Source organism: Urocitellus parryii, chromosome 14, assembly GCF_045843805.1.
Source record: "Urocitellus parryii isolate mUroPar1 chromosome 14, mUroPar1.hap1, whole genome shotgun sequence".
Taxonomy (NCBI): Eukaryota; Metazoa; Chordata; class Mammalia; order Rodentia; family Sciuridae; genus Urocitellus; species Urocitellus parryii.
This window is the reverse complement of record NC_135544.1, coordinates 44,317,406-44,345,124: the sequence shown is the minus strand read 5'-3', so window position 1 is coordinate 44,345,124 and position 27,719 is coordinate 44,317,406.

Here is a 27,719-nt window from a genome sequence, read left to right as displayed (position 1 = left end):
CTGCTAAAGATGGTATATATTTTTTAATGTGGGATCCATCGAGAATGATGCTTCCAAAGAGTGTCATCATTTGTCATCGACTGTTTGTCCTCTCAATTGTGTCCTGTTTCAACATCAAGAAAGTCTCCCAACTTCCAGTGATCTAGGAAGAGAAAATGCTGCCTTCATAGTAATCTTGACAAAAAAATCCAGTTTGTGTCCCTAAGGAACAGGTTACTTAACATTTCAGTCAGAAATATCTGTGTTTGGATTCCTCTATCCCTTAGATATTAGAAAGGGGCCAACCATACACCTCATGTCCAATCTCTCCCAGAATCAGAGGTACAATACTACCTAATGTGATTTAATGTGTCCAGCTAATTTTAATGTGTCCTTAAACACCATGGTAGGTTTCCATCCTAGAAAGAAACATGTTTACTGTGTTGTCAGCTTTTCATCTCTGTGACCAAAATATCTGACACTAACACCTTGGGGGAGGAAAGGTTCATTTTGGCTCACTGTTTCAGGGGCTTCAGCCTGTTCTTGTGCATTTCATTGTTCTGGGCCGAAGTTAAGGCAAAGCATCATGGCAGAGGGGTGTGGCAGAGGAAAGTTGCTCTGCCCTGGATAGTTGGAAGCAGAGAGGGGAAGGAGCCAGGAACAAGATATAGTCCTGAAGGGCATGACCTTGGTGGCCTGCTTCATTCAACAAAGTCCCACTTCCTTCAAATTCTTAATCCACTGATGAGGTCAGAGCCTTTGTGAGCCAATGACTTCCCCAAAACTTCACCTCTAAACATTACTACATTGAGAACCACTCCTTCAACACATGAGTCTTTGGGGACACTTTATATCCAAACCATAACATATACAGATGTACTTTTTAATACCTTTGCATTTTTAATTTGTTATTTTTTATTATTAAATATAGAAAAATGGTTCTATCACTATATCTTATCCTGTCCAGATCTCCTCCAGGTCTCTGACTGGCAGTAGACAGTCTCTGATTCCTTTGGTCCCTATTCATTGTTAACATTTTATGAGCTTCCTACATGTTTGGTTTTCATCTTTTATAATGTTTAATCTCCATATTCCACATTCAACAGAAAGAAATTTTGACAGCAAAAGAAATAGCAGCTTCTCAATGTTACATGTATTTTTCATATTTTCCCCAAGCCAATGATAATAGTGATAATAACAATAACAGCAACTACTACTACAATCACAATAATGATTGCAGGGGAAACAAAGAACTTACTAAAATAAAAGAGAAAAAAGCACATCTAAATGAAAGGGTTTGGGTGATTCTGGCAAGGTTTCCAGTTCAACAAAATATAATATTTAGTGAAAATTGTTTGGTTTTTATTATTGTTTTTATTATAGCAATCCTATTATCAACAAAATACAAGACTTGGCTACCAAATCTGATAGGCATCTTGAATGAACAATTGTATGTTTTACTTTCAAATGAAGATAAAACCCAAATCTCTTTAATAGTAGATTTTCCAGTCAATGTTTTTCCCAAATATATTTGTCTAGGTTCTTGATAGAGTCCTGTGGGACTAGTAGGGTGCTGGTTCTTTCTCTGTTTACCAGAGCTAATGTGATTTAATGTGTCCAGCTAATTTTTGTTTTGTTTGTTTGTTTGTTTGCACATCTTGGAGGGTGAGTGCTTTTTTCCCTTACCAAAATTCATGTTGAGCATTGGTTCCCCACGAAGCTGTGTTTAGTGCTGTTGGGGCCTGCAAGATTGTCTTTACCAGCAAATAATGCTTCTCTCTCCAGAGAGTCCTCCCCGACTAACTTATTGCTACAGCGGGTTGTTATCAAAGCGAACTCGGCATTTTCTGACCCTCTTCCTCACATACATACTCCATCCTTCTGCATATGTCCACTTTAGCTTTCTGTTTTTCACCATAAGTTGACACAGCTTGAGGCCCTCAACAGAAGCTGAGTAGATGTGGCAAACTGATCTCAGACTTTCCCTCTCCACAACTGAGCTAACTAAAATTTTTATTTATATACTATCCAGTCTCAGGTATTCTGTTATAGCAACAGAAAATGGACTCAGTCAGGGGGCTATTAGTAGAAAAGGGTGATTATCTGATTTACCAAAATACAGAAGAACTCCTTTCTCCAGGAGTATATAAAAGTTAAGAGGCAGGATCCAAAGGAGTGAATATCCAACAACCAATGAGGAACAACTTGATTTATAAAGAACTAGGAAGACATATATCTTTGTGTAAGAGGTCCTTCCCCTGGGACACCCCGGACAACAAAAGCAATAGGCTGGTCTAGTTTCACAAAAGGTGTGCTGGCACACTTCGCTGTGAATCAGTTATATAGGTAGCTCATGATTTTGATTTCTCAGACCTCACCAGGCCAGAGACAGTGGTGTGGCTGGAACCCCAGGCTAGTGAGTTTCTAACAACAATAAACTTCATCTGGTTTAACTCAGTGAGTGAAGAAAATTATATTCAAGTGAGTCATGACATTTAAAATGGACAGAAAGCCCAGGCTTACTCTAGTTATATATAAGGGCCAACTTTAAATACGTGCTAATGGTCAGGGGAAAGGAGCAGGGTAAGGATTTTGGTTTGGGGTAGGCTTCATGAAAAGAACCTTGAGCTTGATCTTAAAGACTAAATTGGATGTCAGAAGCAGCAAGGGAGAAGAACATGTTGTTCTGGGAGTTGGGAAGAAACAAGTTGGTGAATTTTTCTTAAAGGGACCACTAGTACATATTTTAGATTTTACAGGCAATACTGTCTCTGTCCCAACTAAATTGTTCTGTGGCTCAAAAAACAGCCTAGACAATACATGCATATATGAGTAGATGTGGGTCTGGCTCCGCTCCAATAAAATTTGTTTACATAAACCAGTTGTCAGTTTGCTAGTTGTAGTTTGCTGATCTCTGGGGTGTTTTAAAAAAACTTAGATGATCATCGTTTCCCTTTATTTAAAAAAAAAAAAAACTCATAGGGAATGGAATTTGAAAGTCATAGAGAAACTGCTCTGAGAAGTGGTGCTAAGTTCTCTGCCTCCCATCTGAGAATGGAACCCAGAACCTAGCTGGTGCAGAACGTCAGCTTGCACTGTTGGATTACTGAGTACTCAATATGTGATGGAGCTTTATATGTGTCCTTTTCATTACGGCTCCACCCACTGCATAGTGAGAAATTGAGTCATATTGACTTGCACTTGAGTGTGTAGCTCATAAGAAACAGAAGGTTCCAGGGCTGGGGTTATAGTTCAGTTGGTAGAGTCCTTGCCTCATATGCACAAGGCCCAGGGTTTGATCCCCAGCACCACAAAAGAAAAAAAAAAAATAGGAGATTTCAGCTCAAAGTCTTTTAATCTAAGCCAATCTTTAAATGTCTTTCCTCCAGCTCTCCATTAAGCTGGGCTTTATTGATCATCTTTAAGTACTGAAATTAGATGTCATAAAAATATTTCTAGACTAATAAGATACAATGACAAATTCTTGATCTTAATTCCAAATGTTAAAATCATCCACCATCTAAACATCTCCAGAACACTGGCTAAGGCAGCTTGAACATGAGTTACTGAATTAGAGACAATAGCAACTGCAGCATTCTCAGTGAGTAAAGAATCTGAGTTAATCCTTTTTCATCCTCTTCAGTGAGACTTGCTATGACAACAGTGAAAAAGAAACAAACAAGCAAAAAATAATAATAAAAAAAAACACCAAACCCCAAAACTTCAAAATTATGATGTGGTTTAAAAGGCAGCTTTTATTTTGTGGTTCCATTAACATTCTACCATACATTTTTAAAGTGGCCCTAACTATTCACAAATGACCTTGTAACATCAATAAAACCCAGTGATTTTCTGTTTTGGAGGTATTGCCTCTAGTGCTGAAGTCGAAAATCTAACAGGATGTTTGCCACTCTTCCTAGAAAAGAGCTTAAGTACAGAATTCTATCTATTTTAGGCCTTTAAAATATTATTTTCTTTTTTATTCTCCCTCCAATTGAAAATGCCTGGGCAAGATAGCAGACCAAGAAAATGCCAAAACTCCTTGTTTTTCATGCTCCGAGTCTAGTGATAGGAAATGTGATCCATCCTAGTTTTCCCATTAGACTGAACAAGGGAAGGAGAATACACTTGAGGACTCAGCAAGATGATGTTGGTGTAAAACCCTGAAGGAAAGTGTCAAGAGTACAATAGGGTCGGGCCTGGTTCTTGAACGACTCCTTTTAAAAGCCTTACTTTCCATCACGTTGGCTACTTTGGTTATTCCAGGAGCCACGTCAAGTATTCCTGTATCTCACGTAAAGTTCTGTGGACAGAAAACATACCCAAAGGAGATGGACTTGGACACCCTGGATTACCAGCTATGCTGAGTCCCTCCCCTACAGAAGGTATCACCAGTGGGTGACTCTGCTTTTGATTGCCTCTTTGGGAGATCACTTAGGATGCCTGGGGAAAGGGAAAGACACTCTGTAACTTTTGCTTTCTCTATGCTTGCTTCTTGCCCTAATTTGATCTTTGTCAGTTTTCATGATGTCACCTTCCTCTCCCCTTTTTCTAAAAAGAATCATTTTTAGTTCTTTACATAATCTGGAAATTTCTAGTTCTTTATGTTGAAAACTGTATTCTCCCCATTTGTGGGTTGACTTTCCCTAAATGTTAGTGTCTTTTTTTATAAATAGTGTTTTGTTGTGTTAAAAAAAAATCCCTCTTCATGCCAAGATTATGATATTCACCTGTATTACTTCCAAAATTTCATAGATTTATATTTTTAATTTAAATCTTTAATCCATTTAAGATTGATTTTTTTGTGTGTGATGAAAGGCAATGATCTGATGTTTTTCCCCACTAAGAAAACCAGTTTATTAAAAAGTTCCCTTTCCCCAGTGACCTGCAATCTCAGTTTTTCTTATGCTAAATTTACATGAGTGGAGCTGTGCCAATTCAAAACTTTTAATTAACGTTAGATTTATAATACGTTATGTTTTGATTTTCGGGAGGGCAAATATTTTCACCTTGTTCTTCACACTTAGAATTTTTTTTGTTGTTTATTCAGCCTTAATTCTTCCATAAAAATTTAAAAGTCATTTTCAGAAATAACATTTTAGAAGTTTGATTATAGTCTTAATTACATTGAAGGTTTAGTTATATTTGAAAAGAATTGAGAAATTTGCAATATTGATTAATCTGATCCACCTCCATGTTAAATATTTCTGTTTAGTCAACTTCTTTGTTAAAAGTATTTAATAAGTTTATGAATCTCTGAAAAATATTTATTGACATTATCCTTATGCATTATGTTTTAAGTACTTTCTTTTTATGAATTTTATCTTTGATATTTCCTAATGTATTAAAATACAGTTGACTTTTCACACTAAATGTTCCTCAAAAAACTTGCCTAGATTTTGTTAAGAATACAATTATTTTTCTAAGGATTCCTTTGTTGTACTTTGTAAATAGTCACCTGCAAATAATAATTTTGTTTTTATTTTCTGTCTTTAAAAATCTTTCTGAGATATCTTCAAAAACTATTTTTTTTCTGACTTTCTCTACCAGTTCCTGAGAGAAGCATATTAAATATTCAAAATGATGGTTGTTTTGTCAAACTTCTCTTTTGCTTCTCTAAGTTTCTGCTTTAAGTATTTGGTGTTATATTATTGGGTACATAAAAGGCTAAAATGATAATATCTTATTATAAATTAAGTATTTTATCTGACATTCTCTTTATTTCTAGTAAGATTTTTTTCCTTATGATCTATGTAGAATTATTTCAAAAGTTCTTTTGGTTGGTTATATTTTTAAGTATTTTCTTATTCTACCTGAAACATAAAAATATAGAATAGGTAAAGATATATTACTTATGTATGATTCTTATAGTTTTCTTGATTTCTATTTACTTTTTGCTTTTCAAATCCAGTTTGAAATATTTCAGTGGAAGAACAAAGAAAATTAAAATGATTGTGATTGCTCAATTAAATTTATTTCTACCATTCATGTGATATTTCTATATTTGTCCTAATTTTCTATGCTCATTTTATTTTTTCCTTATTAGTCTTCTTTTGGATAGATTGCTTGCTACAATTAACTTGATCCTTCTTACTTTTCCTTTCCTTATTAGCTTGGAATTTTAATAATTCGCTTTTATTCCCTCCAGTGTTACATTGTAAAATTTACCATGTGTACTTTAAAAAGCCTAATGTCAATAACTTTACATAGTCCTGAACATCATAAGAACCTTATGATTTTGACTTTTATTACTCTTTCCTATCTCACATACTAGGCTTATATCTATTTTAATTGTTTTTAAGTAATTTAAATTAAGCATTATTATTAGATCTTACATGGTTTTATAGATTCAAAGTTTATTTACCCACAAATTTATCCACTTCTTTGGTCATCATTTCCTCACTTATTTCAGGTCTTCTCTCTGGAGTCACACTTGTTTTCCTGCAGTCATCCTTCAAGATACCTTTAGTAAGATTCTCTTGGTGGCTAATTGACTCCATTTGTCTGAAAATGGTTTCATTACGCTTTTAGTATTGGAAGGTAGCTTCACTGCTGTTATGGTTTAGATATTAGGTGTCCCCCAAAAGCTCATGTGTGTGACAGTGTAAGAAAGTTTAGAGGTGAAATGATTGGATTTTGAAAGTTTTAACTCATTCAGTGTATTAATCCCCTAATAGGGATTAACTAGGTGGTGTGTGGCCAGAGAAGGTGGGTCATTGGGGTATACCTTTGGGGGTATGTATTTTGTCCTTGGTTACAGGAGAAGGCTCTCTCTGCTTCTGGATGCTATATCCTGAACTGCTCTCCTCTACCACATCAACTGCTGTGACATTCTGCCTCACCTTGGGCCCGGAGCAATGGAGCCAGGCGTCTATGCATCTGTGTCCTGAAACCTCTGAAACCATGAAGCCCAAATAAACTTTTATGTTGTTCTTTCTTTATTTATTTATTTTTAAGTTATGGGTGAACACAATGCCTTTATTTATTTTTATGTGGTGCTGAGGATGGAACCCAGTGCCTCACATGTGCCAGGCAAACACTCCACCACTGAGCCACAACCCCAGCCCCTGTATGTTGTTCTTGTCAAGTCTTTTGGTCACAGCAGCAAAAATGCTGACTGAAACAACCACTTGATTGATTTTATTTCTCTCAATCACTTGAGATTATTACAAGATCCTTTGGCTTTAATAGTTGTGGAGGAGTCAGATGTCAATGTAAATCTCATTTCTTTGTAGGTTATTTGCCTTTTTTTTTTTTTTTTAACTTCTGGGAGCTCTTAACATCCCTTCTTTTTCTTTGGTGTTTTGCAATTCACTCTGATGTATCTAGGTATGGACTTATTTTAACTGCATTGTTTGTTTTTTTTTTTTTTTTGAATCTGAGCACCATTGTCTTTCAATAATTTGGGAAACATCTCTGTTGTCTTCGAAATTGTCTTCTTCCATTCTTTTCTCTCACCACTCTCTTCTCTACATCTTTTAAATTTATATTTCATAATTTCGTTTCTTTTTCTCTCCCTGCCACTTTCTAAACAAGTTCCTTAGATTCTTTAGAATTATCTTTTGATGCATAAATTCCCTTTACACTATTATAAAATCTGCCTTTAATGTAAAGAAAATTTTAAAATTTTTAAAATGATTTTTCCTTTTATTTTTTTTTTTAGTTCTGGTAAGTTTTTTTCCAAAACTTCTTGCTTCATTTTGGCAATTTCTGGTTCTATGCATGCATATACTTTCAGTTGCTTTAGTTTGTTTAGAGTAGATATTATTATTTAATTTGTTAATTTTCTTATTATCTGGATTTTCTAAAATTCATCTCTTCAGTCTCTTGTTTCTGTACTTCTTTGCATCTTTTGTAGTATTTTTATTACGTGTACATGGGTTGTGAGAGATTACCTAAGGAAATTGTTTGAAACCTGTTATAGATTGAATATAAAGTGTACCCTACAGACTTATGTGTTGAAGGTTTAGTTCCCTGTGCAGCCATGTTCAGAGGTGGAGCTTTAGGGAAGTGATTGGATCATGAGGCTCTGACCTCATTGGTGTATTAATCCATTAACAGCTGAATAGACTATTGATAGGCAATAGAAAATATAAGAGGTAGGGCCTGCTTGGTGAAATGCCTGGTGTTTCTTGACCCTGGCTCCATTCTCATTCTCTCTCTCTCTCTCTCTCTCTCTCTCTCTCTCTCTATCTCCCCCCCACCCCCACCCCTCCCTTTCTGGCACCATGAGATGAATAGCTTTCCTTTACTTCAACCATTCTGCCACAATGTTCTGCCTCACCCACAGGCCCAGAAACAATGGAACCAGGTTACTGTGAACTGAAACCGTGAACCAAAATAAATCTTTCTTCTTCTGTGTTGTATTTCTCAGGTATTCGTCACAGTGATGAAAAGCTGGTGCTGAAACTTAAATTTTTCTTGAGGAGATCGTATTTATTTTACTGTATTTTTTGAGAGCACTTTTAGGACCAACTTAAAAGAAGTTCCCAATTTGGAGCGTGGGAGATGTGCTTGTGAATTCTGGCCACAAAGTACTGCGAGGCACAGTTTATGGTTTTTAATGATTAGGCTATTTTGGTTTTGCTTCTACTGAGAAAAGACAGGCATACTTCCTTGCTATGTATTTCTGTTCTTACTATTTATTTTGGGTTTCCCTTAAACTCTGTTCATGTCACCATACATTGATCTGTGTAACATCAAGTAATTTGTTTTATAATTGGACTCATTTCACAGCGTTCAAATATTCCTAATGAGGCTGGCAGTGGCTTGCATCTCCTGGTATTCTGTTCTTTGACTCACCCACAGCACTTATAGGTTTTCTATCAGTGTTCTCTGTCTTGTGGTTCAGGCATATTTCTGAGAGCAAGTTGACAAAGCCCACATACCCTCTAGCTTCTCCCCTACCCTGGCCATCCTCTCTGTCATTAGACCTGCCAAGGTAGAGAAAGGGCCATGGGTGTTGGGTGGGAGGTAATAATAGGAGAAAACTAGACACTTGTGAGTTTTAACCCATCAGACCATATTTGTGGTTTAATCTTAATGTTCCTTCCCATTTCCCCCAACCACTCACTCACCCCTCTAGCTCCAGGAATTAATCTCATCTAGATCTCAGTGTAAGTCTATTTTCATGTCTGTAATTCAGTCAGAGGAACGCCTGCTGCTTTAAAATACTAGCACAATCCTTGCTTTTGTTTCCCGTGATGTCCTTTAATTTTGGTGTTGTGATTATCTGTACTATAACTAGAAGGGATATTTATACAATTTATGTTCTCTCCTTGTCTCCTTCCTATTTTTATATAAGATGTATAATACTTAATAACAATCATCTTTACTTTTAATAATTTCTTTAAAATACTAGCACAATCCTTGCTTTTGTTTCCCGTGATGTCCTTTAATTTTGGTGTTGTGATTATCTGTACTATAACTAGAAGGGATATTTATACAATTTATGTTCTCTCCTTGTCTCCTTCCTATTTTTATATAAGATGTATAATACTTAATAACAATCATCTTTACTTTTAATAATTTCTTAGAGATATGAACTTGGACTGGGATTGTGGCTCAGTGGCAGAGCGCTTGCCTGGCATGCATGAGGCACTGGGTTCAATCCTCAGCACCACATTAAAAAAATAAATCAATACAATAAACATTTATCATTAAAAAAGAAAGAAAGAAAGAAAGAAATATGAATTAGCTATGTTAAGTGTTTGGGTAGCAAGTTTTTCAGGAACTATAGTTTTTCTCATTCCTAGAATCAGAAGTTCCCACTAAGTTTTTCTCAAAGAAATGTTCAGTCTCTCCAAGGAGAGTGTTGAAACCCCAAAATATGGCTTTGAAAAACACTTTGTCTTATGTTTATAAGGAACTTACCAATTGGCAGATAATAGAGATATTACTCTAGAAAACACCAACTTGGATTGTTTAACCCAACAATTCTGGTAGTATTTCCCTATGACTTGGCAATTCGTCAGGCTTGAAGAAGCCCTGAGTAAATCCAGATCTGTAGAAGATCTGTTGTGTTTCTGAGGTTCCCATTAGAAACAGGGATGTCCTGAAACCAGTTGGGAACTCCAAGAATGCAGAACTGTCCAGAACAGCAATCATGGTGGACAAGGAAGCAGAGACTGGATTCCAGCTGGGTCTTTTTTAGTTCTCTATGTTTATGATCTCACAGAAAAAAAGTTAAAGTCAATTTACTTTCTTTTTTTTTTTTTTTTTCATTTTGAACAGATTTGTTTCAGAGCAAATAAAATAATAAGACTAAAAGCACTTTGGAAAGGGAAAACATTCCAGAAACAGGAAAAAGAACAAAAGCCCTTTTAGAAATGCAAATGAAGTCCCTTGAGACTATTTAAACCAGTGCAGGTGCCCCAGGAATCCAGCTAACACTGGGGTGACTGGGAACTCTGCCAGGCCCACAGGGCCTCACCAGTAGCACCAAGTGCTACAAATTTCACTCCCCTTTTTTGTTTGTTCTTCCCTGTAAACTGGGGGTGCTAGACTGAAGAAGCTTAAGAGTTAATTACTGAAAATAGTAAAAAAATAAAGTAATGACTCCTCTTTATTCCCACAAACAGAAGAGTTTCATTCTAATGTCCTTTGTTTTTCGTTCCTCCAGGGATCCTCCAACATGATCTTCTAATAAGCAGCATGGAACAAGAACATTTCCAGGGCATTTTTCTGCCTGTCCTCTGATGTTTTAATAGCCACTCAGAGCCTCTAGATTCCAGTTATAAAGGAGTTCTAGCAAAACCTGCTGTTTGCACTGCAGAAATATCCAACCTGCCAAGAGCCTTGTTTTTATCTAGTTGTGGTATGCACAGATAGAGAAAGGCAGAAGGAACATGGTGCTGAGGAAGAGCCCGTCCTTCCAATGGTGAGGAAACTGCCAATAACTCACAGAGGTGGTGTCTTAAGAAGTTGAAAAGGTCACTCTGCTGGCTGTGACAATAGCAGGCATTTGTTTCATACAGGAGTTACGTTCAGTGTATAAATCATTCTGACCCGAGGTACTTCTTGAACAAAATTACCCACAGTTGCTTCCTATCCTGATGGCATCTATATTTATACCCTTTTTCTTCAGTTAAAATTCCTGTGTAATTTTAATATATTATTTTCAAAACTAGAATTTTTTTTTCTCAATATTTTGATGTGACCTGTAAATTATAAGGCAAAGTTGAGTATTATGAACCAGATTTTCAGTGTAGGAAAATTGAATTCTTCTGGGAGTAACATAGAAATAAAAACTTTTCAAAGTTGTTGCAACAGTTTTTTTTTTTTCAATTGGTTCTTTTGACATCATTATAAAAGTATGGGATGTAATTTGCTCTAATTCAGTCTCCAGTACTTCCCATTGCCCTCTGCTTCCCTCTCCCCCCCTATTCCTTTCCCTCTACTTTATTGCTTATTGCTGTTTCTGCTATTTTGTTTTTTTTAGTTAATGTCTTGTGGATGTACATGATGGTGAGATTCACTGTGGTATATTCATATATGAACATAGGAAAGGAAAATTAAGTCAGATTCATCCCACTGTTCTTCCCTTATCCTGTCCCTTCTGCCTGCTTTCTGTACCCTTCATATAGTTCACCTATCTTTCTTCTATTTCAGTGGAATTTCCACTCCTTTTCCCTTTCTCTCTTTTTCCCTCCCTTATTTTGGGTTAGCTTCCTCATATCAGAGAAAACATTCAAACTTTTACTTTCTGAGTCTGACTTATTTCACTTAGCATGATAGTTTCCAGTTATATTCATTTACCAGCAAATGCCATAATTTCATTCTTTATGGCTGAGTAATACACAATTGTATATTACTCAAGTATATTTGATTAATGCTTGATTGTATATATGTATTACATTTTCTTTACCCATTCATCTAAAGTATTATATATTATTTCAATTATGAGTTGTTTAAACTAATAAACTTAAGTGCAGATTTCGTACTTTGAAAGTCCTAAAAATCATTATTTCTTATATAAAGTCAGGGTGAATAAACAACAATATTTTTAGCATATGATGGCATATAAAAAGGTTTTTTATTAATTTAGAAAAGTTTATGCTTTTTTACCAAAGAGATATTTTAAATAAACATGTGTAAGGTAAAATTTATTTATATTAATTATCAAAAGTGGAATTTAAAAAAAAGAGTTATCTCTTACTATTCATTTTATTTGACATGAGTCTCTGAATTGTTTTAAATACTTCAGGCCAAAAATATATCACAAGGAATACTTAATAAGAACCTACCATGATAGTGTACAAAAAAAAGGTAACTCCAAACAGGATTCTCCTTTCTATCAGTTGCAAGGTATTGCCTAAATGTCTTTTTTTAGGAAGAGCCTTATTGGATAGTATCTTCAAATGTTGTAAGAGTGTAATATTTTGCAACAGATCTCAAAAGTCCCTCCCTGAACCAAAAACCCTCAGATTTACATCTCTTATCTATCTGAAGCTTCCTACCTTTGCATAACATGCTGAATATAACTAATAGTTGGACAATTACATTTCAACATCACTGAGAGAGTGATTTTTATCTGTTGTGATGTTAAAAGTCACAATTCATTGATATATAATAAAATTTACAAAAGAAAGAAAAGCAATGTTTTGTTTCCTAAATCATTTGTGTACTTCTTCCCATTTTTAATCCTCTCATTGTATGCCTGCTAAGCTGTTTCCTAGACTCTTACTGTGAAAATATCCTTTAGGATAGAAGTCTAACCAGGTGCCATGTTCTTGAGCATTTTCTGACATATTCAAAAATACCTCTTGTCTTTGAGCTTGTTTCATGAGGATTATTATTTCAGTGCTCATTTTTATATTTGCTTCTTGATTTGTTTTTGATAGGTAATTCACACATATTTTTCACTAGGCCATCTATGAAAATAATGTAATTTCTGGTATATTTATGTTTTTTTTCACATGATGTGTTTGATGTTCTTTAATAAGTATAAACTATCAGAAAATTTCCCAAAGCTAAAGAATGAAATAGAAAGTCAAGTACAGGAGGCTTATAGGACCTCAAATATACAAAATTACAACAGACCCACACCAAGGCACATTATTGTGGAAATCCCTAACATACAGAATAAGGATAGATTTTAAAGGCTGCTAGAGAAAAACAGCAGGTAACATTGAGAGGGAAACTAAGACAGATCTCAGCTGATTCCTCAAACCAGACTTAGAGCAAGGAGGTTCTGAAATAATGTATACCAAGCTCTGAAAGAAAATGGATGCCAGCTGAGAATACTATACCCAGCAAAATTAAGCCTCAGAATTAATGATGAAATAAAAATCTTCCATGATAAAGAAAAGTTGAAAGAATTCACAACTAGAAAGCTTGCACTACAAAACATTCTCAATAAAATATTTCATGAAAAATAAAAGTGAAAACCAACCAAGGGAGGAACTACACTAGAAGAATAGTCAATCGAAGAAGAAACTAATTCAAAGTAAAAACCAAAACTAAATCAAAATGACAGGGAATAAAAACAATTTCTCAGTAATAACATTGAATGTAAGTGGCCTAAACTCATCAATTAAAATACATAGAATGGCAAATTGGATTAAAAAACAAGACCCAATAATATGCTGTCTTCAAGAGACTCACCTCATAGGCAAAGACACCCACAGAGTGAAGGTAAAAGCATAGTCAAAAAACATCATTCACATGGATCTCACAAACAAGCAGGGGTTTCTATCCTCATATCAGATAAAATGGACTTCAAGCCAAAGTTAATCAGAAGGGACAAAGAAAGCCACTTCACAGTGCTTAAGGGAGCTATATCAACAACTCATAATGATCATAAACATTTATGCCCCAAACAATGGCGCATCTATGCATATCAAACAAACCCTTCTCAATTTCAAGAATTAAATAGACCAAAACATAATAATACTGGGTAACATTAACATGCCTATGTCACTAGTGGATAGATCCTTCAAACACAAACTAAATAAAGAAGCTATAGAACTAAAATATACAACTGATAGTTTAGACTTAACACAAATATATAGAATATATTATCCATCAATGACTGAATACACTTTCATCTCAGTAGCACACAGATTCTTCTCTAATATAGACCATGTTATGTAAGACATCACATATGTTGGCATACAATTGTAATATTACCTTAGTATATTTTTAGCATCTGTAGGGTTGTTTTGATAGCTCCCTTTTCATTGATATTAATTTTTGTGTCCTTGCTTTTTTATTGATTAGACTTGTTTGTTTTTTATCAAATTTTAGCTGTAATATTTCTTTTCTATTTCATATACTTTTTCTCCTACTCTTATTTTTCCTTCTTATTAACTTATTTGAAAATAATTTGTTATTTTAGCTTCTTTCTGATACAAGTACTTTAAGTTATAAATGTTTATCCCAGAGATTTTGATATTTTAAGCTTTTATTATTACTTAGTTCAAAGTACTTTTTATTTACTTTTCTTGTGCTTTCTTCTTTGACCTGTGAAATATTTATAAGTGTGTCACTTAATTTTGAAGTACTTGAGATGTGTGGGTGGGCTTCTATGTACCTTAAGGTGATTGATTTCTAATCTAATAAACCATGCAGGAAACACAGTTTGCATGATTTCAAATTTGAAAACAAAGCAATGGAAATGCTTTTAATATTCATGGCAGTGGTTACATATGTCTCAAATGTCAAAACTGATCAAATTGCATATTTCAATTTATGAATTTTATTTTACTTTAATTTTACCTCAATAAAGCTATGAAAAAAATGAGTATTAAGAAGTGTTCCAAAGATTTAATTTAAAATTTTTTATTCATATGTTTATATTTCACAGCTTCCTTCAAAGCATAATATGACCAGGTTGAAACTGAATCAAGTATTATAATATTCAGTCCTAATAAGTTAATTTTATCATTGCCATTATATTTGTTTCTCTTGTGTTCTCAAATTCTCAGTCTTTTGTAAGTAGTTTCTGCTGCAAAGTTTAACATATGTACTTGTGTATGTGTATGTAGATACATATATACTTGAGAAAAAAATGAAATGTTAACCATTTAAATTCCCATATTTTCACCTAAATCAGCATGAAGCAACTTTATATATATGTTAGGGAAAAAATAGGATGAAAAAAATCCATTCAAGTGTTTTATCAGGGTCATTATTTTTCTGTTGACAATAAGGAATTATTTATCTTGTTCTTCATCTTCCTTCTCCAAAGGACTTATTCAGTTTACTCTGTCCTTAGCAAAACTTGTACATGCAACTTGAAATAAATCTGTTGGACAATAAATACCAGAAGGAGGAAATTTGGACTACTGATTACAAACTACCAGCCAAACCTAAGTCTAACAGACCGAATTGTTTCTGTTGTTTACTCCAAGTTGATTTGTGGGAATGGGCCAAATAGAAATGAAATATTTATTGGTGATCAAAATAAAACATTTATCTGAAAAATGGAGGAAAATGGAAGGCTCTCAGAAGCATTGTATTAGTGTGACAAGTGACTGCACTATGAGACCAAGTCATGCTGCCCCATGCTGTGATCAGTAAGCTGAGTTCTTTACCATCTGTTCTTTGGAGATCCTGAGTTCAAATCTCAATGGGAGACGAATTAGGATGCCTGGGGAAAAGGAAAGGTAATCTGTAAACTTTGCCTTCTTTATGCTTAGGCAATAAGAATTCTTCCATACATTGCTTTACAAGCAAGATAGCATACCCCTACTCAGCTAATATTGAGCAAGTCAACCATTATTATAAATGGAGATCGATTTCAACTTACCCTGTATATTTCAATTTTCACTTATGATGTTTGGGACATACTGTATACACACAAAGGAAATATCACTGATTATAATAAGTTTAGTTTTTATAAACTAAAACTTTTTTTATACTAAGTTTTAGTTTGTGTAACCATCAATGCTTTGGGGATTTTAAAACATTGTTCAAGTTGGTTGATCACATTTAAAACTCCATCAAATGTAATCCTACATTTTCCCCTAATGCCTGGCAATGGAGTAAATTAAGAATTCACAATAAGGTTGAAGTCACTTTAGTATTTAAATATAGTTTCAGATGTAATTTGAAGCCACTTAAGAGATGTTGACACTTGGTGCTATCTAGACTGGACTACACTTCAGCTGAAGGTAAGGTTCCCAGTGAGTATTACAGGTACTCAAGAAGAGGGGTCATGCATCTCTATATGTACATCAAGTTCTTTGCATCATATCTATTTTTATTTCATATCATTTCTCCTGGTTTTGGGAATGGAGAGCGGAAAGAATCTATGTCTCAAAAAACTCTTCAATAACAAAAGCATTTACAGAAATTATAGATGACATTTTCTTTCCCAAAACAAATGACGTCAAAATACAAAAGCCTGCTTCTGGTTTCCTTTCCTTTCACTGTCAACATTTACCCCCCTGTGACTCAATCTCTTTCTCCTACCTCCATGCTACAAGTATGATTGCATAATAAATTAAATGATGGTGTCCAGACAACCAAGCTGGATCTTTCAAAGAAAATGTTTATTGTCTGTACAAATGAATACATAATTCAATTCCTTACTTAAGAGTCCTAAAGGAAGAATCTGATTCTCAACTTTCCTGGACTGCAGTCAAAACAACCTTGATGGCTCATTGGTATGTAAAATCTTCCTTCTGGTTGCCTATGCTAAGGACAAATATCCAAGACCCCTCATCACCTGGCCTTATTCTCTCTGCTGGGCTTATTTCTCACTACTTTCATAGACTAGGCTCCTGCCAACCTCTTTTGGTTTAACAAGTCATGCCTCTTCCTTCTTTTGTGATTTTGCTCAAATTTGTTCTTTCTAGAGTATTCTTGGGAACTTTCTAACTGTTTTGTTAATTGACATTCTAACAGCTGTTCAAGATCTAAGCCAAATACCACTTCACTAATGAAGACTTAACCAGATGCAACTTGTGAGAAATGATGTCTCCCTTCTCAGTATTTTGTAACTATATTTTAGCAATTATCTTATTGCAAGGATTTTAAACCTTACAATAACCAATTATATTAAGGCAGGGATTTTATTGATTTCATTTTTACTAACTTGTCTATTCCTTTATAGATAGGAAAGACTCAATAATTATTTAACTGAATTTGCTAAAGTAAACAGGTAAGAATCTAGTGCTATAAGTAGATAGAGCAGTCATCCAACAATTATTATTGAATACCTGCACACCACCTTGTGAAGCAAAATAAATGTGATTACTGCTTTCATAAATCACTGCTCAGATTTATGGGGTTTATAGGATTTCAGTTTCTTTATATGTAAAATACAATGTTTAGATTACACTACCTCAGGTTTTTTCCAACTTAAAAGACTCATAAGCAGGACATACTTTCTAATATTAAAGACCTATATTAAGGTTAAATATCTGTACTATGTATTATATATAATACATATATGTGTTTTTTCTCATAGGTACTGTAATCTAATTTTTTCTCATAGGTACTGTATAATAAAAACATGACAGATCTGAAATTGGATTCTTTTGGTAGCAAAATAATTGTCACTTGCTGGTGAGTATGGTAGTCAAAACTATTATCAGTCATTTGATCCATCTTATTTAGAATTTGGATGAAAATATTGTCCTTCCCTTAAGGAATTAAGAATTTAATGGTGTAAAATCATTAAATTTGAAATTATTCGTGTTTTTGTCAGTTGTCTATAATCTTTGTATATTTTAGCTTCACCATCATATTCAAGTTCCCCTTTGTCTAATATGTGTAGTAATCACCCTCATCTATGATTTCAGTTACTTGTAGTTAACAGTGATCTTGAAATATGAAATGGAAAATTCCAGAAATAAACAATTGCATGCCATTCTGAGCAGCATGATGGAATCTCATGTCATCCTGCTGCATCCTGTCTAGCATGTGAGCCATTCCCTTCCCAGCATTTTCATGTGGTATATGCGACTGTCCTATTAGCCACTTCACGGCCCTCTTGATTATCAGGTTGACTATCCCAGTATCTCAGTGTTTGTGTTCAAGAAACCCTTGAACACAATGCTTGGACTTAATTATAGCCCCAAAGAGTGAGAGTAGTGATACTGGCAATTTGGGTATGTCAAAGAGAAGTTCTAAAATGTTACCTTTAAGTGAAAAGGTGAAAGTTCTTGACTTAATAAGAAAAGGGGGACATTTTCTATGCTGATGCTATTGTTAGGGAACAGACAGAGGAGGACGGTGGGAACATGAGGTTAAGAGAATAATTCTATAAAACGGGTCCACGGTGCTGACCCCCACATGTTTTCTTTTCCAAGAAGAAATTGACCTGCAGCCCTGGTCTAAGTGGACAGGACATGTCACATTTCATAGCAAACTGACTGTTAACTACGGGAGAAATGCAGGCCCCAGATAATGTCGATGGGAGAAACTCAGGAGACTTTTGTGACCATATCCTGAAACTCTGGTAGATAAGGCAAGTTCTTCCTAACCAAAAAAATCTGTAAGAATGTATGGTTAAGAATCCAATTCGAGGGCTGGGGCTGTAGCTCAGTGGTAGAACTCGCCTAGCCTGTGTGAGGCACTGGGTTCAATGCTCAGCACCCCATAAAAATAAATAAATAAAATAAAGGGACTTTGTCCATCTATAACTAAAAATATTTTTTTTTTAAAAAAGAATTCAATTAGAACCAGTCAGTGTGGGCCAAGGTGACCTAGAGTTGCCATGACAGTGGGGACTTGAAAATCTGATGTCACCTTTCTCTCAGTCAAGAGATGGACTTGGGGTAGGAATCTCTGGAAACTTCTCTAGGATCCCCAATAAAACTGAAGTGCAAGAGAGGCACACTGTCCCTCTCCTTTCTGAGAGGACCCATCTCCTCCCTTGAGAGCATCCTTTCTCTTTTCCTATCCCTTCAATAAACTCATTCCTGTTCCTCTAAGGGACTTATCTGAAAACTTTCTGACTTGGTCACAAGAATTGGGGTTTGAAGAGGGGGTACTCATGCCGCCTCAGTTTCTCAGAAGACCCAAGCTCTGTAACAGTGTTAAGAGCTATAATAAGAAAAAAAATTGGGAAAAAATCATAGTAGATAGTGGGTTTGGTACTATCTGTAGTGTTAGACAAATACTGGGGGACTTTGGATATATGCCCACAGATAAGCAGGAGGCTACTGTATCTGATAAAGAGCATTGGGAATGTTTCCAAGAGAAAATAAAGTAATAGGTGCAAGCTGTTTTTAAATCACTTTTTTTGCAGTAGAAATTATACATGGCACCAATTTTTTAAAATTTTCCTCAACACTCTTATAAAAACAGTATCTACTACCAAAAAAATATGGTTAAAAAAAAAATCTCTATAGCTATTGAGATTTTCATTAGGCAATTAATCTGCTTGTGTAAGATAATGACATATTATCATTTTAAATCTTGTGAAGTACTTTAAAATGAAAAGGAGGCCTTTGCACACTGTTGGTGGGGATGTAAATTAGTATAGTCATTATGAAAAATAGTATGGAGATTCCCCCCCAAAATTAGAAATAGAGCCACTATAAGGTCCAACAATCTCACTACTGGGTATATATCTGAAAAATGAAATCAGTATATCAAAGATACATGTGCACTCCCATGTTTATTGCAGTACTATTCATAATATCCAAGAAATGGAAACAACTCAAGTAGTGAATGGATGAAGACAATGTGGTATACCTACACCATGGAATACTACTTAGCCATAAAAATTGAAATCGTTTCATTTGTGATGATACAGATAAACTTGGAGGACATTCTGTTAAAAGAAATAAGTCAGGCTCCAAAAGACACATGCTGCATGATCTCACTTATATGTAGATATGAGTTGATCTCATAGAAGTTGAAAATAAAATGGTGGTTACCAGAGACTGGGGAGAGTTGGGAAGAGGAAGGGATAGGGAGAGGTTGATTGGTGGTACTAAGTTGTTGTAGTTAGGAGTAAGTTCTTGTGTTACTTACTGCACAGTAGGGCAACCATAGATAGCCATAATGTAATATGTATTTCAAAAAGTAGAAGAAAAGATTTTGAATGATTTTATTAAAAAAGGAATGATAAATATTTGAGGAGATAAATATGTTTAATCTGATTTAAACATTCTACAACATATAAATGCATTGAAAAAAATCACATGCTACAACATTAAATTAACAATTTTGTATTTTTATATATCTGTTAAAATAGATTTAATTTAAAAAAAAAAGTGAAAAGACAGTGCATTTCCAGTTATGTTCTAACACGGATTATCTCCATTGCTTAAAAACTTCTAGGTGACTTCAACATATTCAAAATGAAGAAAAAAAATTGTTGTGAGCTCTGTATTCTTTGAGCTAAGAAAAGGGAATAATGCAGATCCAGAAATGTGACATCCCTAATTATTTGATCCTGTTTGGGGGGATGTTTTGGGGGAGAGCTTTTGTTTTTTTGATTAAACAATCTGGACCTTGCAGGTTCTCTGTGGAAATGAAGTAAAGAAGAAAAGCCGAGAAGGCAATGGGGAAGAATTTCTTAAGATCAAAATAAGATCAAGATTAATAATTATATGGTTAGCATTTAAATATAACCCTTCTTCTATTCTGAGAAAATGATCAGTCTGAGTGAAGGAGGTGCGTCTGTTTATACAGATGTGGAACTGCTGTCCCAGCTCATTATCCCATCATGATTCATTTAAATCATACTCTCAAAGGGGAGTGATGCATTGTATTTGTGAACAGGTGGCAGCTTCATCTACTCGGAGAGCAATTACATAGAACAGTATGAGAACAGTCAGGGTGCCAATTCTGGCAGAAAGAGAGGGAGAGAACAAATATGTCCCATGTTACAAAAGCAATGATGATTCAATTCTTCAACAGGACTATTCTTTAAAATAGTATCCAGTGAAATAACTCCCTGCCTATGTGTATGTCATGTGAAATCCACCTGGATCCCTAATAGGGTAGGGTAGTGATTCTGTTAGTGCATGTAGTAGAAACAAAACTTACCTCCATTATATTCCTGTTTTTTTTTTTTTTTTTTTTTTTTTTTTTTTTTTTTTTTTTTGCTCTAGGGTATGCTGCTGAGACTCATTTCAAAGAGTGGTGACCCTTAATTGACAAGATTAGACATTAAAATTTGGAAAGCCCTGAGAGATCAGCTCACAACCTGGCTTCATTGTACCCTTCTTCTTTTGATGAACAAAACATTGTTTACCAAAGCCACTGTTTATAGGTAAAGGTATCTGTTCAGTAGAGATTTGCTTATTGAATTATCACCTGGAAGAGTCCAGAAAATGTCCATAGAGAAAGGAGAGACAAGTTTGGTGAATTCCAAATAGGACATTGTGATCAGAAAAGGTCTAAAAACTAGGAGCCAGGGACAATTTGAACGAAGAGGACTTTGCATGAAGCTGCCTACAGGTGGAGATAGAAGTCAAACGCTTTCCTGGAATCAGCAATGATTGGATCTGCTGACAATTTAAAAAAATAGCTTTCTCTAGTCCTTCTCATAAAACCCATTTATACTATAGTTTGTAAATTTTGGTAGGATATTAATTTATTTCATAATCGAAGAACATTTCCTACAAGCCCAAGATGAGATGAAGAGAAGGTATTATTAGTCCTTAAGCCTGGAAATGATTAGGATGATAGTAAACAGAATAAAGATAGATATTTCAGCCTTAACTTTTATTTTTTGATTTCTGTCACAAAGCTTACTCCCAGGAAGTGAACATATTAACAATAACCAAAATGTTGTACTTGCTGTGAACATTGAGGAAACAACAAAATTCTTTTATTTTGAAAAAAAAAATTTTTTTTCAATAGTTATTTGGGATTCACATTTTTTCTATTCAGTATGTTGATTTTATATAATCAGCACCATCAGATTTGACAAGCTTAGAGGATATTTAAAATTCATCAGGAATAATTTTGGTTGAATTAATACTGACTTCACTATGATGCTCTCTGAGATTTGAGAAAAAGACAAATTTCTAATGAAATTTCCTTATGAAATGAGAGATGTAATTTCAAGTCTCTGATGACAAGCAGTTTCTTCTGCATTTGGGTATGTGGTAAAGCTAACTCTGGGAATAAACATCCAGCTGCACCTATCTAAACACACAATTAGTCTGCCTGAGTGGTCTTTGGGGTAATCTGCATTAACTGAATGTGTTTGTGTTGTAGATGGTGTTGACTAGTTCCTTAATGTCTTATGTGAACACAAGCTTAGACTAATAAGTAACTGGTAAAGTTCCTTTACTATACAGATGCTTACACTTTATTGATATTACACTGCATTCAAATTTAATTTTCATGTCTCTTAATCAATTAAAATTTTTGTATCTGGCTTACATTTAAGTATTTTTGTCATTTGTTATTTTAGATTTGAGTTTGCTCTTCCAAGGTGCTTCCCCCAAGTCTGGCTTGGCTATTTCTGCATAATTACAGACAAATCCCTGAAGTATATTAGAGATAGAAGAATCATAGAGAATTGAGACTATGCTCAGAGAATGTTCCTAATTTTTTTCAAAATTAGTCAGATAGGCATTATTAATATAGCCCTTTTATTTATCTATGAAATTAGTTGAAGCCATCTGGCTGGGCACAAATCAGAGTCACTCAAGCAGGAACAAACTTTATTTCCGAACTCCCCTGAACGCCACCCACGCAGCCCTCTCAGGAACACCACACACCAACTGGAACTCCCTCCACCAGAACTTCACCAACCAACACGAACTCCCCAGGAATCCCCATGAGAACTCCAAAGAAGCGGGCGCCAGAGGACAGCAGGGATCTATATACAATTGAATACACAGCCTGCTGGCCTCTCAACCATTACTTCTGGCAAAATGCCATGGGCCATTCCAACTTGGCTGTGGCTCTCAACAGAAAGCAAGATGCAAACTTTTAAAATTGTCAAAACTCTTAATTTAGTATTATTTGTGAATTTAATTAATATGCCACATATCTTTTTAATTAATTAAAATAAGGCTATTCTCATCTCTTTGGTAGTACCTATTCATCCCTTCATTTATCATTATCAACCATTAAATTCTTCAGTCTGCTTTTATCTATCATTGATGGTCTAGAAACTATGTCTTCATTTTTTTCAAGTTTTAAAAATCTTTTCATTAAGTTCCATTTCAAATAATTAATCTTTAGTTACATTTGCCAGTCTCCAGTCTACCATTTTGTTAATGCATGTGCCACTTATTTGAATTCTGTACACACGATTGCTTTGGCTATTCTGGGCCTCTTATATTTCCAGATGAATTTTATGACTCTTTGTCCACAGCAGAAATTAATGCTGAAATAAACAAACAACAAACAAAAAGTAACAGACACTTGGTAGAAATATTTTAATGTTTTCTTTTTTTGTGTGTGTGTATAACACCAGAGCAGGGAACTTATACTATGGAATATGTTTTTTCAGTAAAATGATTGTTTTATTTATCAAAGTACTTTAAATTTTGTAAACTGCTAAATTTTCTTTTCCTTTTATGTGGGAATGTGCATAGTGGGTATGGAAATGAGGTGAGAACCTTACAGTTAACAACTATTCCTTTCTTGAGTTTATCTGGTTCACCTGTCTTAATGTCTCAAGATATGTAGTCAATATCTTTATAGAGCTGGACTTAGGTTTTCTAGTTGGATTCTGTGATAAACACTAATACTTAGCTGCAATATTTTTTTCTTTGGGTAAATTCAAAGATTGGTAATGGGCATATTAATAAATTAAAGCATTCCTTTGGCTTTCATATATATTCAGCACTGGATGGACAATATTTTGTATATTTTGTAGATTAATTCTTTTTATCTTTTCAAATATGTTATAAATATGCAAATGACACTTTTCTATCATTCCCTAAATGAATATGATTTCTTTTTCTTTTTCTTTTTTAAAAAATATTTATTTATTTATTTTTTAGTTTTCGGTGGACACAACATCTTTGTTTGTATGTGGTGCTGAGGATAGAACCTGGGCTGCACGCATGCCAGGCGAGCGCGCTACCGCTTGAGCCACATCCCCAGCCCCTCTTTTTTTTTTTTTGTATTATAATTGCTTTTCCCTGTAAGAGTTAACTGCATGAAGAACTCATGAAAGCCTTTCTTATTCATTATACAAAAATGGTTTTCATAAATACACAAGTGACAGCATTTTATATGAGTAATAAATACTAATTTCTACATAGGAGCATAACAATTTTCCTCAAAAATTTGAGGACTCTTAGAAATCAAGAACCTAGAATTTAATAAGCCATTAACTAAACATCAATGTCTGCAAATTCAATAACTATATCTATCTAGTAAGTATATACTTCAAAAAATTACATTCTAGATGGCAACTAGGGTCTTTCAGCATACCTTGACTTCACAAAGATATACAGCATATATATTCTCACTTTCCTAGTTAGTCTCATCTGTAAGTTGCCTTTCAAATATACCAGGTTAAATGAACTTCTTAATCAGTTTGTGTCTCATAATTATTTATATTTGCATACATGGAAAAGCACAGGTTCCCAATGTCTTCATTTCCACGATGTATTCATAACCTTCTTTCCAACATTCCACTTTACTTTTTAATAGCAGTGAAAACAACTAGGATAACTAGTATTATAATATGAATATATGCATGTGTATGTGTATACACAAACACACAGAGACACACACATAGTTTATAAATTTTTTGTGTAAATATTTCTTGTCCATTTTTAAGTATTCATCTGAAACTTTCATGAGAATTAAAGTCTGACTTAACAAATCACTGTTCTTCACACTAGAGATCCATCAAATAATAAAACACACTTTTAGTTCATTTAAATGAGGCAATCGCTGTGGTGAGTCTGGAGACAATTTACTACCATGGAAGGCAGCCAGCTGATTGTGCCAGAGCATTCTGTCTCCATAGTTATTGGAAATCTCTTACATGGCAATATGAGAATCTTTGGTGAGAGTAATCACCTCAAGAAAAGGCTAGCAGTGATTGGTCACATTTAGAATCTATCAAGCTGTTTACAAATTGTTCTACTAATATATCTTCCATGAGTATAATTGGGAAGGAAGTCAGGCAGGCTAATGGATGTCTCCAGGATTTCCCTGTTCCCCTGAATTTGGCATCTGCCTCCATATCTATTTTTCTTCAGTTGTATTGTTACCTGCTGAAGATTTCTTTTTAAATATATTTTTTAAATCCTCGATTTAAAAATAGTACATTGTTTGACTTCTATCTAATTCCCATTTTATCCACTTATTTATGTCAAGATAAAACAAAATTATACAGCACTATATAAGATCTTTTATATTTTAAAAATCTCAACCTGGGATGCATCTCTATTCTTCTTTCTGTAGCTTGAGATGATTACAATTTTTCATTTCGGGCTTTCACTTTTCTCGAGCCAAATGACTGTGTTTTTTCTTAAATGGTTCATGAAATGATCATCCAATTTTATGATCACATTAATCAGAGTAATTTATACTTCTGGAATCCAGAACACGTGTAATGATAAGTACTGTGTGTTATGTTGTTCAATCTTCCGAACAACACCCTTGGCATAAGTTCCATTTCAAAGAGGAGAAAATCAAGGCACAGTGAATGAATGATCTGCCCCACGTGTTCAGTGGCTCTCCAGTTCTCCTATTCATTGGCTGATGGATGCCAAAGCTTTCTTTTTAAACAATGGTTCTTAACCCCTGCAGTTGTCTGGAGCTCTTTGCTGGCTCCTCTCTATAGTTTTCCTGCACTGATTTTCCCTGATACGATTCTGTAGTTATACTTAGTTCCTTCCCAATCCTCTTTCCAATCTAGTTATGAGTTCTTTTTCACCTCACCAATCCCTAGGGATTATGTGGGAGGCAACAGTAAGTCTGGGAGTACACAGGGCCCTGTTGACAGGTGTGTTATTAGATGGCCAGATAACTGGAAGCTGGGAAATTAGTCCTAATGCTTCTGACAGGGGAGGACAGGAAATTGTACTCCCTCAGTCCTGTTGATTGTAACTGCCTGGAGTTCTTGCTGGGACACAAGGCAGAAACAATAATTGTTGATATTTGATTTGCCTTGGTGGCAAACTAGAGTTGTATTCCATTGAAAATGTTTGTTATATATGAATATAACAGATTGTTTGGTAAAGGGTGGGAATAGGGTGAAGGGAGGGAAAGTTCACTTTGTTGTCTTTCCCTTCCTCCAAACCTGGTGTGAAATTCCATTTGGCATGCTTTCTAAAATTCATCCTGAGTAGCACACACAATGATACAGAGTGTATACAGGAAGCAAAATTCAACAGAGTACCTTTGGCTGCCACCCATGCTTACATAGAAGAGGAAATGGGCCATTATCCCACTCTCTACTTGCTGAACTTTGGCTACCATCACTGTGAGGACAATATTTATCCTCATCTCACTTCATTCAAACTACTGTATTGTTTTCAAGGCACAGTATGAGACAACAGGAATACGACCCAAGCAAAACAAAAACCTTACCTACCACAGTCAGGCAGCTCTTAAGTCTAAGAGAAAAATAACTTTACTAAATCAGGTGTGCTTAATCATTGGTAGCATTTGGAGAAAAAGTGATTAATGATATGGGAGTGATAAACCTCCAAGATTTACTCCCTTGAGGGTCTATAAAATTCCTTAAATCATAAAATTTTTAAGTGAAAAAGGACACTAGTATTTGTCTAATTCATAGACAATTTTTTTGAGTCTATGAACATTCGAAATACAGATGTACAGAAATTCATTACCAAGGGTATTAAATCCATAGCCTGGCATTCAATAGTAAAGGTCACAACCAAGACCTGGACCAAGGTCTCTGGATGCTATAACATCCTTCTCATATTTTACATGCCTAAATATTGCTCTTCATGGTCAGTAATAGGGAATGTGAGTAGTTATGCATTTGATCATTCTTAGTTTTTTCTTATTCACATTTAATGTAACCCATTTATAAACTTTTCTACCACAGAATTTTAGTCCTGTGCCAAACTTCTCCATGATGGAGTGCAAACCGTGCCGCCTCCAACTTCGTTTATACCAACATTATTTCATTATAATTCAAATACTATCATTATACTCCCTCAACAGTAGTAAAGAGGGATTATTTCCATATGGAGGAAATGGGGGAAGCTCTCAGGGAGAGTTGTTTTTTCTTTTTTTAACTCAGAATTCAAGAGGAGAGGAAGATTTCTAGAAGGAGTAAGAGGAGAAATATGAACATAATGTTTTATGTGCTCAGGTGTAGGACAATGCCTGACCCACGTGGGTGTTAAGTGGAAAAAGGCAGAGTTATAAAAACCTACTCCACTAGAAGAAGAAAGAGGGAAGAAAGATGGAGAGAATTAAATGTGTGTGGGGGATATGTAGGAGAAAGAGGGGAGGAGACAGAGAGAGGAGGAGAGGAGGAGGGGGAAGAGGAATCCAGAGAGAGAGAGAGAGAGAGAGAGAGAGAGAGAGGAAACAAGAGAAAAGAAAAATCTGGAATACATCAGAGAGACAAAGCAGGCATTTCCACAATTAGTGACAGAATCACCCTTAGTGAGAAAATAGTTTGGTTTGTGAGTACATCTGTGCATTATGAAATATTTTAGTGGGTCATTTAACAGTGAGATGATAGTCAAATTGAGGCTAGGTTCTAGAAGGATCTGGTATAACAGTGTGTTAAAAAGCATATATAACTACACTGCCTTTAAAAGTATAAGCCAAAAAGAAAAACCCTTTCAGAGAAATTCAATTGAATTTATATGATAAAGCCAGTGGCAGAAATGAACAATGACAAAAAAATACTAATACTGCAA